The sequence below is a fragment of the Perca fluviatilis genome, chromosome 5 (assembly GCF_010015445.1).
Source record: "Perca fluviatilis chromosome 5, GENO_Pfluv_1.0, whole genome shotgun sequence".
In the NCBI taxonomy this organism is placed as follows: domain Eukaryota; kingdom Metazoa; phylum Chordata; class Actinopteri; order Perciformes; family Percidae; genus Perca; species Perca fluviatilis.
The window spans coordinates 1,832,068-1,843,414 of NC_053116.1; the positions used below are offsets into that span (position 1 = coordinate 1,832,068).

Sequence of the window (11,347 nt, forward strand, 5' to 3'; positions counted from 1 at the left end):
CAATGCTGCAATATATAGTATTGATTTTGGCTTTTGAATTGATAGACATTTTGAATTGAGACATTTGAATATAGTGCTCACTGCTCATATGCCTACATGTATGTATCTGGATAAGTTAGTAAATTACATTTGAGAAATCCCCTCTGATTATGTCTGATATTTTGGCAGGGGAAAGCAAGTGTTGGGTTCTCTTTGCATAATGAAAATGCTTCTTTTTGGCTTGTCTTGGGCTGATGTACTGATGTGTATTGATTTTGACATATTGAATTGAGTGCTGTGCTTTTTGAATTCAACATTTTGAATTGAGACATTTTAATGTATTGCTCACTGCTCATATGCTTACATGTATTTAGTTGGACAAGCTAGTAAATTACATTTGAGTTGTTGTGCAGCAGCAGAACATCTCTCAGCGCCCGATCTCCCCTTCAGTTTTCTGTAATCTTAACTATTCGTTTTGGTGCTTAACCCACCTTTGTTGGTGGGTGAATTTAAAGACAGCTAAACGCGAAGGGAGGAGAAATTCGGTAGGGTAAGAGATTTTCGGTACAAACAACGGAAAAAGCCAGCCACTTTCCATTTGTGAGCACAAGGCTGACAGCTCAGAACAAGCAGAGCAGGCAGTGTCAAAGTCATCCACTGCGAGGGAGCTTAGGATAGCAGAAACTTGTGCCACCATTTCAGGTTCTGCATCAAGGGTAGAATCAGCAGGCGCATGTAAGGAGACGCGAGAGGCAAGCAGCTGTTGTAATTTCTGAGAACCTGGTCGGTAGATGACATCATAGTCAAAACAGAGCAAGCTGTGCGGACCAGCGGGCAACACGCATTCCAGCCCGACGGATTCCTTTTGTGCTGAGTAGTGTTGTCAATGCCTGGTGGTCTGTACGGAGAGTAAAGTGGCGTCCCCACAAGTACGTTCTCCATTTTTCTGCAGCCCACACACAGGCAAGTGCTTCTTCTTTTTCAACAGTGGAATATTTCCGCTATGGGTTGTTTGCAGTTAGTGTGCGGGAAGCAAAAGCCACAGGCTTCTCTGTGCCATCAGATTGTACTTGTGCAAAGACAGCGCCAAGTCCATAATCACTTGCGTCTGTGGATATTACAGGACGTGAGAAGGGTCAAACAAGGCAAGTGCAGGACTGTCCACCAGAAGTTGTTTAACTTCTTCAAAACAGATTTGTGCTGCAGGAATCCATGTAAAAGTGTCTTTGTCACTGGCACATACACGCATAGGGGCCACAACTGTTGCAAAGTTAGGCAGGAACTTTGAGTACCAGGATACTAGGCCCCCAAGAAGCAGTGGCGGCGCCAGAGATTTTCTTTGCTGGTGCTTTGGGGTTGCTGGACGTTTCAGTGAGGGTGCTCTGAAATGTTGAGTTTCCCTTGACACAAATAGGCTAACGTTATTAACACTACACGCAGATGCCCACCCACCTCCGCCGCCGGTTTACTAAACGAAAGCAAACGAGAGATTGATTTAAAGTTGCCGATACAACAGCACCATAGAACTCTGATTAGCCCATCAAACATATTTCAAATACCAGCCAACAAGCCGGGTTCAAACAATCATTACTGCAGCTCTCATACAGTGGCTCAGAAGAGTAATGCAGCAGGCCAAATACACCACACACAGCCAAGCACACACATAAACACACACGCGCATGTATCCTCACACAGTTTTCACATTTGCACGTATGGTCAAAATACTGTAGTCATATCTTAATATATCTAAATAAGCCACGGAGGGCGAACGCGTTTTCTGGACTAAAAATAAACCGATGTCCAGTGCGCTGTATAACTTTAGATTGGGTGATCCATTTATTCACATTTCTGTAAAACACATGTTTATTACTGTAATGTTGAGTAAAGTTCTTATATGGACCCCTATCAGCTGACTCCCCACTGTGGCCTGGCCATACGATCCCCTGGTCTAATGTCATGTACAGCAGGGTGGCTTACGTGCGCATCCTCAGCAGTAGCCTAATCACGTCCGCGGTCAGCTCATCTTCCTCCGGCTGCTTTCCTTCCGGTTCGGTTGGTGACAGGTTTACCATATCTCTCAGTCTCATTTACAGGTTTTGATAAAGTCTCCACACCTTGACGTTGAGCGAGTAAAAATGTATCCATTGCTAGCGTTAAACTCACTTCTCTAATCCTAACGGCTCCAAATATTGAGCTCTTCTTCTTCTGTGTGAATAACGTTATCCCGAAGTAAGGGCAAAGTTCAAATGTGCTGTGGGCTGCACCCTTTGGCCGAATATGATCACCTGTGTTTTTTAGCCTAAAAATAATCGGTTTGTTTTATTAATGTATTTATTCATTTTCCGAATATAAATTATACTATTTACACATTAACGATTTTTTATTTATTTATAAATCAACCATAGCAATTTCTTGGGGGTGCTTAGGGGGTGCTATGCCAATCCTAGGGGTAGCTAAAGCACACCCTAGCCCCTCCCTGGCGCCGCCGCTGCCAAGAAGGAACGCAGGGCAGCAATGTCAGATGGAGGCGGGGCTTTCAGAACAGCATCGATGTGCTCTGGAGGTGGTAGGGGAGGTAGAGGGATGGACACGAGTCCATCCCTCCACCTCCCCTTCCACCTCCAGTCTTCGTCTTCTCCAGCTGACCGCTCTGGTGCCTCCTTCGGCTGGTCTTCGGGCTCCTTCTCCGCCACCACCGGTATCTGGATTTCCATCGGGGGGTTATGATGCTTCTCTACCCCTATAAGAAAACTATTAGTATAAACCATGGAGTCTAATCACCAAAGACACTGTACACTTTATTATGCTATGTACAATAAACGTTGCATATCTGCAAACAAGTCTCTCCTGATTCAATTGGTGACTGACTCTCACTGTTATTAAAGCTGCCACTTACTTTGCTCCACCACAGTTCATTTACTCACACCACTTTGTAAGAATCATGAATAACCAGGTTACTGTTATGTTATATGATTTCATTCAATCATTATAATGTGACTCACAGTCAGGTGTGTTTGAAAACACACTCACAGGTGTGTCTTCAACTCAACTCCAAAGGATCGAGATCAAGACCAGGGGCAGTGCTAGTTGCTATGGTGATTGGGGCTCAGCAAGAGTGGAGGAGCGAGTGGCAGACAACATCTTTGACAGGTCAAAAAGTTATTTAATTGAGATTATACATCTCAAATTCCTTCATTAATTCAATTACTGTGAGTCCAATCTGCAAAATATTATCACCTGAGAGAAAAGTCTCAAAGCCAAACGCGTTGATGTGGTCTGTGGTTTCAATCATATGCGACACAGAGCAGGTTAGAAAAATGGTACTGTCTGCCTCCTTCCAGAAATGTCTTGTCTTACTGTAGTTCGTAGAGCCAAATATATACTGTATATTTATATACATATATAAATATATTAATATCTGGTCGATTATAAAGTAGTCGCCACAGCGCTGTCATTTCATACTAACATGTCTGTCCGTTTTCCTACATTTTGACCTTAAATGATGTATGAAAAGTGAAAATTGCGGTGGACAGAGCAATTTGTTGAGATCATATTTATATATATATAATATATATATATATATATATATATATATATATATATATATATATATATATATACACAGTTCATCTTACAATGCAGTAGGTGGCTCTGAAGTCAAGAAATGTTTGACGAATACATTTTGCTCCCGTGTCTCCAAATTCATAGCTTAGTTTGAATAACTTTATTGCAGCTGTTACACCTGATATACAAAGATGGATGGATGCACGCACGCAGCGGGGCCCGGGTCTGACTCCGACCTGCGGCCCTTTGCTGCATGTCATTTACCCCTTTCATGTCTTCTGTTGTCCTGTCAAAATGAAGGCTGAAAAGGCACCAAAAAAAGTTTACCTGGAAGATGCCAAAGGTAAATGTTTTTATTTTTTTAAACATGGAAAGGCAATCATAGTTAATACTTTTAATAACCAAAATATTCTTTCCACAGTGATACCCTGCATCAAGTCCAAGCACTCATCTGCAGTACGTGGACAGGAAGTGACTTTGCTCAGCTGACCATGTAAGATTTAAAAGATGTTTGGTTAAAAAAAAAAATCAAAGCAAGAACGGATTACCATAAGAATTGAATATTTCACAATGTTTTTCTTTACTACAAAAGGATGCCATGCCTGCTTTTGTATGTGTGGTTTTGACAACTGAATGCTGAATAGTTGTTCTATATAAGACATAGAACAACAAAACGTAAATAATGTGCAAACATGTATCTGGGAAACTCATAGTATTTTATTGATTCATCATTTCATTTTTATCAACTTATTCATTTTTGTAGTATGTATTTACATTTAGACACACAGCATATACATGTATGAAATATGCAACATCTGTGTCATAATGTGACAAATCCAATCATGCAATGGTTAAATATAAACAAATAAGAACACACCCATACAATATAGTAAGATACCGTGAATTGTGTGTAGCGTTACACCCCTATGTTCAACATACAGCAACAGCTTTGACAATGTCTCCTTTGTGTTAATATGAATATATATTGCCACCTTTTAGACAATGAAATTATTCCTGTCCACAATTGTTGACTGCATATGCATTATTTTTGAAGACCAAAATTGATAGGTATTTTTTGTGGTGCCTCTGTCACGTGTACAAAGAATGTTTGTCACCAGGGTAGGGGAAGTTCCCTTTCTTTCCATCACAGAAGTTATCAATAGGTGTTGAAGTGTTTATTGTGGGATAGTCACAGCAGCTGCGTTTTTGCTTAAAGACCAGATTTGATGGGCAGTTTTGGAGGTAGGTTCTTCCATCCCAACAATTGTGAAAAGAATATGTGTCAGCAGGGTTAGTGTATTGACCATTGCTCTTTCCATTACAGAAGTTATCAATTGGTGTTTGCAAGATAGTCACAGCAGCTGCATTTTTGGTTAAAGACCAGATTTGATTGGCAGTTTTGGAGGTAGGTTCTTCCATCCCAACAATTGTAAAAAGAATGTGGGTCAGCAGGGTTAGTGTATTGCCCATTGCTCTTTCCATTACAGAAGTTATCAATTGGTGTCGGAGTTTTAGTTGTAGTAGGTGGAGTTGTAGTTGTGGTAGGGGCAGTTGTGGTTGTGGTAGATGGAGTTACAGGATAGTCACAGCAGCTGCATTTTTGGTTAAAGACCAGATTTGATTGGCAGTTTTGGAGGTAGGTTCTTCCATCCCAACAATTGTAAAAAGAATGTGGGTCAGCAGGGTTAGTGTATTGCCCATTGCTCTTTCCATTACAGAAGTTATCAATTGGTGTCGAGTTGTAGTTTTAGTAGGTGGAGTTGTAGTTGTGGTAGGGGCAGTTGTGGTTGTGGTAGATGGAGTTACAGGATAGTCACAGCAGCTGCATTTTTGGTTAAAGACCAGATTTGATTGGCAGTTTTGGAGGTAGGTTCTTCCATCCCAACAATTGTAAAAAGAATGTGGGTCAGCAGGGTTAGTGTATTGCCCATTGCTCTTTCCATTACAGAAGTTATCAATTGGTGTCGGAGTTGTAGTTTTAGTAGGTGGAGTTGTAGTTGTGGTAGGGGCAGTTGTGGTTGTGGTAGATGGAGTTACAGGATAGTCACAGCAGCTGCATTTTTGGTTAAAACCAGATTTGATTGGCAGTTTTGGAGGTAGGTTCTTCCATCCCAACAATTGAAAAAGAATGTGGGTCAGCAGGGTTAGTGTATTGCCCATTGCTCTTTCCATTACAGAAGTTATCAATTGGTGTCGGAGTTGTAGTTTTAGTAGGTGGAGTTGTAGTTGTGGTAGGGGCAGTTGTGGTTGTGGTAGATGGAGTTACAGGATAGTCACAGCAGCTGCATTTTTGGTTAAAGACCAGATTTGATTGGCAGTTTTGGAGGTAGGTTCTTCCATCCCAACAATTGTAAAAAGAATGTGGGTCAGCAGGGTTAGTGTATTGCCCATTGCTCTTTCCATTACAGAAGTTATCAATTGGGTCGAGTTTTAGTTGTAGTAGGTGGAGTTGTAGTTGTGGTAGGGGCAGTTCTGGTTGTGGTAGATGGAGTTACAGGATAGTCACAGCAGCTGCATTTTTGGTTAAAGACCAGATTTGATTGGCAGTTTTGGAGGTAGGTTCTTCCATCCCAACAATTGTAAAAAGAATGTGGGTCAGCAGGGTTAGTGTATTGCCCATTGCTCTTTCCATTACAGAAGTTATCAATTGGTGTCGGAGTTTTAGTTGTAGTAGGTGGAGTTGTAGTTGTGGTGGGGGCAGTTGTGGTTGTGGTAGATGGAGTTACAGGATAGTCACAGCAGCTGCATTTTTGGTTAAAAACCAGATTTGATTGGCAGTTTTGGAGGTAGGTTCTTCCATCCCAACAATTGTAAAAAGAATGTGGGTCAGCAGGGTTAGTGTATTGCCCATTGCTCTTTCCATTACAGAAGTTATCAATTGGTGTCGGAGTTGTAGTTTTAGTAGGTGGAGTTGTAGTTGTGGTAGGGGCAGTTGTGGTTGTGGTAGATGGAGTTACAGGATAGTCACAGCAGCTGCATTTTTGGTTAAAGACCAGATTTGATTGGCAGTTTTGGAGGTAGGTTCTTCCATCCCAACAATTGTAAAAAGAATGTGGGTCAGCAGGGTTAGTGTATTGCCCATTGCTCTTTCCATTACAGAAGTTATCAATTGGTGTCGGAGTTGTAGTTTTAGTAGGTGGAGTTGTAGTTGTGGTAGGGGCAGTTGTGGTTGTGGTAGATGGAGTTACAGGATAGTCACAGCAGCTGCATTTTGGGTTAAAGACCAGATTTGATGGGCAGTTTTTGGAGGTAGGTTCTTCCATCCCAACAATTGTGCAAAAGAATGTGGGTCAGCAGGGTTAGTGTATTGCCCATTGCTCTTTCCATTACAGAAGTTATCAATTGGTGTCGGAGTTTTAGTTGTAGTAGGTGGAGTTGTAGTTGTGGTAGGGGCAGTTCTGGTTGTGGTAGATGGAGTTACAGGATAGTCACAGCAGCTGCATTTTTGGTTAAAGACCAGATTTGATTGGCAGTTTTGGAGGTAGGTTCTTCCATCCCAACAATTGTAAAAAGAATGTGGGTCAGCAGGGTTAGTGTATTGCCCATTGCTCTTTCCATTACAGAAGTTATCAATTGGTGTCGGAGTTTTAGTTGTAGTAGGTGGAGTTGTAGTTGTGGTGGGGGCAGTTGTGGTTGTGGTAGATGGAGTTACAGGATAGTCACAGCAGCTGCATTTTTGGTTAAAAACCAGATTTGATTGGCAGTTTTGGAGGTAGGTTCTTCCATCCCAACAATTGTAAAAAGAATGTGGGTCAGCAGGGTTAGTGTATTGCCCATTGCTCTTTCCATTACAGAAGTTATCAATTGGTGTCGGAGTTGTAGTTTTAGTAGGTGGAGTTGTAGTTGTGGTAGGGGCAGTTGTGGTTGTGGTAGATGGAGTTACAGGATAGTCACAGCAGCTGCATTTTTGGTTAAAGACCAGATTTGATTGGCAGTTTTGGAGGTAGGTTCTTCCATCCCAACAATTGTAAAAAGAATGTGGGTCAGCAGGGTTAGTGTATTGCCCATTGCTCTTTCCATTACAGAAGTTATCAATTGGTGTCGGAGTTGTAGTTTTAGTAGGTGGAGTTGTAGTTGTGGTAGGGGCAGTTGTGGTTGTGGTAGATGGAGTTACAGGATAGTCACAGCAGCTGCATTTTTGGTTAAAGACCAGATTTGATTGGCAGTTTTGGAGGTAGGTTCTTCCATCCCAACAATTGTAAAATGAATGTGGGTCAGAAGGGTTAGTATATTGCCCATTGCTCTTTCCATTACAGAAGTTATCAATTGGTGTCGGAGTTTTAGTTGTAGTAGGTGGAGTTGTGGTTGTGGTAGATGGAGTTACAGGATAGTCACAGCAGCTGCATTTTTGGTTAAAGACCAGATTTGATTGGCAGTTTTGGAGGTAGGTTCTTCCATCCCAACAATTGTAAAAAGAACGTGGGTCAGCAGGGTTAGTGTATTGCCCATTGCTCTTTCCATTACAGAAGTTATCAATTGGTGTCGGAGTTTTAGTTGTAGTAGGTGGAGTTGTAGTTGTGGTGGGGGCAGTTGTGGTTGTGGTAGGGGGAGTTGTGGTAGTTGTGGTAGGTTAGGTTGTGGTTGTGGAGGTGGGGTTGTGATGGATTGTGTTAGAGAGAGTCACAGCAGCTGCATTTTGGGTTAAAGACCAGATTTGATGGGCAGTTTTGGAGGTAGGCTATTCCATTACCACAACTGTAAAAAGAGTGTGGGTCAGCAGGGTTGGGGTATAGCCCACTGATCCTATCATTACAGGTGTTTGGCGGCACTGCAGCTGTATCCGTGAGGCCAGGATAACCTGAAGGAATCAGATCAGAGAGTCATATTGTGTTAATTGTTATTTAACTCTGTTTGATCATAATTTAACATCCCTGCTGAGATTTCTAAACAGAAAGAGCATACATTTGCAAAAGAAACAAAGGCAATAAGAGCTGATTACATTAATATGAATGACATTAAATTAAATATACACTAACAACCACCACCGCATGACAGGATAAGATATAAAGTTTAGAATTTTGGTTACCAAGAACCAGAAGATAAATGAGTTGCCCTGCTACATAATTGTGCACCTTTATTTATCTGCTAGTGCTATTGATTATGTTTGAAGCATGTTATGAACTTACCCAAGCTGGCGATGATCAAACAGAGCCCTTCAAAGTGACAGAGGTTACAAAAAAAACAAAGGTTAGGAGATCAGTTAATGGTAATGGTGACACTGTTTTCTGTAGAGAGCTGAATTAAATGAAACAAAAACTATCTGCATGGCTAGATACCACTGGAGGTAAGTGAGAAAATATGCATTACAATAACTTGTCCAGTGTGCCTTACCTGCAGTTAGAGTGAGTTTGCACATGTTGCCACTATGTAGATAAACAGAAATAAAATGAATTTTATTAACATGCAGCTGAAACATATGAACATGACTCAAAAACAAATCCTCACCCTAAGCTAATATTATTATTATTATCAAAACTGTTGCCACACAAATTGCATTTCAAGTTGGAAAACTGAACGTTTCCTGTTCAAAATGGTCTTAGAAAGTAGGTCAGTTTCATATTCTGTTGTGTGTCTATCAGTGCCACTTAGCACTTAGCACAGTTTGTGGGTTTACTTAGTATTGGAACGCTTATTTTCATACACGTTACATACACAGCGGATGTGTTTTTGCCTTTAAGACGTAGGCAGGAGTAATTGATGTAGTCCGCACCCAACTTAAACAATCAATGTTGTCCAAGATAAACACTTCTTCAAGTTCTTCATACATCATAGTTTAAGTATCTGCTTTACAGCTTTAAAGTAAACTCATAATATTGGCACAAAAACGCCACTGTACCATCACATAGTCAGACTCAAGCTCCTGCTTGAGAAATTATACCATTTTACAGCATAAACGATCATTTCACTTACCTTTATCAGGATGCTGGGTACAGATTCAATCAGTCATTAAACAGCACCTGTGATCATTGAAGAACATAATCAACACTTTAAATAGATGAATGTAATTAAAACCGAAAGAAATGAGATAAACTTGAATTAAAACAATTTCAAAAGTATAGGAAGAGGAAAGGACATGGCACTCAGATCAGGAGTGACTCGAATGAACAGGTTGGTTACTGTATGATAACAATCAATTTTGATTAATTAATTGCCTGCATCATCAAAAAAAACTTGCTATGACGGAAAATGATCACATGTACATTATTGGGAACACAAACAGTAATAATAATAATAATAATAAATAACATTAGAACGCTACAACAAAATAAAATGAGAATGTGTTTAGTATAGCCAGTTAGAGATTGTAGGTAGGCTATAGCAATATACATAGCAACAACAACAAAATCACATACAATGTAGTTCGTCAAAATCAGAGTAAAAGGGATTACAAGGGATACTTACAAATATAGTGGTGAAAGAAGCGTATTGTGTCTGATGGATGGCTGATGGATGTCTGATGGATGTGTGGCTGAGCAGTTTATATTGGCTAGACAGGGTGCAGATAATTACTCCAAGTTCCTGTAGTTCCTGGCCAGTTGCCAATAGAATTCCTACAATCAAAAAATATTTTTTAAACGACATCATATGTAAGATTTTTTTAATTACAGTAGGCTGACAGCATGTGGTAATTAACTAGGGAGGGGTAATTGCTGCATTGTCACATGGAATTGTTACAATGTCCTAATTATACTCTGTAACTTGGTACAAAAGATCAGAGTCACCTCATGACATGTCCTTGTGACTTTGATTTCAAATTGTATTTGCAAAAATAGCATGATACCACCATGTTTAAATTTCTGTCTGTTAAGAAGGTTTTCTTTTGGGGGACTGAGAACCCTGCAGTCATCATTACTAATGTGCACTAGACACTGAGTCGGACCACTTACAAAAACTTGAAATTGATAGATTAAGCAAAGTATGTAGCTAATGTATGTAGGTTAAGAACAACAAAACAGAGGCACACAACACATCGGCCTAACTTTGTTTTTATACCTCCGGGTCTGGAACAGCATGATTGGAGGCATCATGTTTTGGGGGTTCTCTGTCCATTTATCCATCCGTCCATCCGTCCATCCGTCCATCCATCTGTCCATCCCATTCTCCTGAATGTGATATCTAAATAACGCCTTGAGGGATTTACTTCAATTTTGGCACAAACGTCCACTTAGACTCATGGATGAACTGAATACATTTTGGTGGTTGTAGGTCAGTGCCACTGTGACCTCACAAAACATGTTTTTGGCCATGACTCAAGTGTCCCTACATTAACTATGACATAATTTCACCTAAAGTGTCTTATAGGAAAAATGTATGAAGTGATGACACTTTATATCCAGAAGATCAAAGGTCAACCTCACTGTGACACATTAATGTTCTACAAAAATGTGTCTGGCCTTTATCCAGCATCATAATTCAGGAAGAGAAGGGGAGATTGGAATCATATGTAATAAATGGTCGGATACTGAATTGGTGACACAATCTTAAAACTGTGCTGATTGTATAGATCTTCTGTGCTACGTTGTTAAGATATGGGTAAAGCATTCAGGTCCAAGGTTCTTTCATAATCCCACCCTCTTCACTTTCTGTCTCTGGATATCAACCAGAAGAGGGAGCCTCTTATTCCTCTATCCACTACAAGCTCATTGGATTTGCTGATCTTGAGCTTCAGGTGATTGCCGTTCTAAATGAAGATGAACATGTTTCTCACTGGAAATTATTCACTGGAATCAAACATGTCAATATGGTGATAGCTTTCATTTTGCCAAAAAATACACTGAATGCCTGTTGTCATGGTGGGTGTATT

The 11,347-nt window shown here is 40.5% G+C and overlaps 1 long non-coding RNA gene across 1 annotated transcript; it reads right to left on the minus strand.

The window, feature by feature from the left end:
- Positions 1-8,170: 8,170 nt before the first annotated feature.
- Positions 8,171-10,005, minus strand: LOC120559420. The gene is made up of 5 exons (XR_005639254.1): positions 9,946-10,005; positions 9,454-9,500; positions 8,875-8,906; positions 8,670-8,696; positions 8,171-8,341 (listed from the first exon to the last, which is right to left on the minus strand). It is a non-coding gene; the product is annotated as an uncharacterized LOC120559420 (long non-coding RNA).
- Between the last annotated feature and the right edge of the window lie 1,342 nt (positions 10,006-11,347).